The sequence below is a fragment of the Heteronotia binoei genome, chromosome 11 (genome assembly GCF_032191835.1).
Source record: "Heteronotia binoei isolate CCM8104 ecotype False Entrance Well chromosome 11, APGP_CSIRO_Hbin_v1, whole genome shotgun sequence".
Taxonomy (NCBI): Eukaryota; Metazoa; Chordata; class Lepidosauria; order Squamata; family Gekkonidae; genus Heteronotia; species Heteronotia binoei.
In genome coordinates, this window is record NC_083233.1 from 79,371,196 (window position 1) to 79,372,593 (window position 1,398).

Consider the following 1,398-nt stretch of genomic DNA (forward strand, 5'->3'; position numbering starts at 1 on the left):
CCCTGTGCAAGCACCAGTTGCTTCCAACTCTGGGATGACGTCCCATCACAACGTTTTCACGGCGGACTTTTTACGAGGTGGTTTGCCATTGCCTTCCCCAGCCTTTTTACACTTTCCCCCCAGCAAGCTGGGGACTCATTTTACTGACCTCGGAAGGATGGAAGGCAGAGTCGACCTCGAGCCTGCTATCTGAACCCAGCTTCCACCAGGATCGAACTCAGGTCATGAGCAGAGAGCTTCGTCTGCAGTACGGTAGCTTTAACACTCTGTGCCACGGGGCTCATTTAAAGACTATAGGAAAGGAAAGGACTCTGGGGTGACGTTGCTTTCACAACGTTTTCACGGCAGACTTTTTACAGGGTGGTTTGCCTTCGCCTTCCCCAGTCATCTACGCTTTCCCCCCAGCAAGCTGGGGACTCCTTTGACCGACCTCGGAAGGATGGAAGGCTGAGTCAACCTCCAGCCGGCGACCTGAAAACCCAGCTTCCGCCGGGGATCGAACTCAGGTCGTGAGCAGAGCTTAGGACTGCAGTACAGCAGCTTTACCACTCTGCACAGTGCGGCTCGTATAAGCTTTTGTGCAGTGCACGCACACTTCTTCAGATACGTGCACACAAAAATGAAAATTTGCTGGTCTTCACAGTGCTCCTGGACTCAAACTTTGTTCTGTCGCTTGCTTCAAACCAACACGAGGCGACCCACCAGAATCTATCTTAAGTGGAACAAAGCAGTCCAGTCGCACCTTTAAGACCAACCAAGTTTTATTCAGATCTTCAGCCTTCGGGTGCACGCACACTTCTTAAGAAGTCTGCGTGCATACGAAAGCATACATTCTGGATAAAACCTTGTTGGTCTTAAAGGTGCGAATGGACTCCTGCTTTCTAGCAGGGGTAGGGAACGTAGGCTCTCCAGATGTTTTTTTGCCTACAATTCCCATCAGCCCCAGTCAGCATGGCCAATGGCTGGGGCTGATGAAGTTGTAGGCAAAAAACATCTGGAGATCCAACGTTCCCTACCCCTGTATATTGCTTCAGACCAACACCTGTTTTGATCTTAAGAACATAAGAGAAGCCATGTTGGATCAGGCCAATGGCCCCTCCAGTCCAACCCTCTGTGTCACTCAGTGGCCAATATACCTTTGTGTGTATGTCTGTGTGTGTGTGTGTGTATATATATATATATGTATGTATATGTATATACACACACACACAAACACACACATATATATTGGCTATTGTATGATCTTAAGTAAAGAACGGAACGACCCTGCCCCGCCGTAGCCGGAGTTCGCATGGAAGCCGGAAATGTTGCTCTACACGGCGCGCATAGTTTTCTACCTCTATGTCCGCCCGCCCCGCCCCGCCCCTGGTTCTCCTCAGCCCAATTTACCTCAGGCGC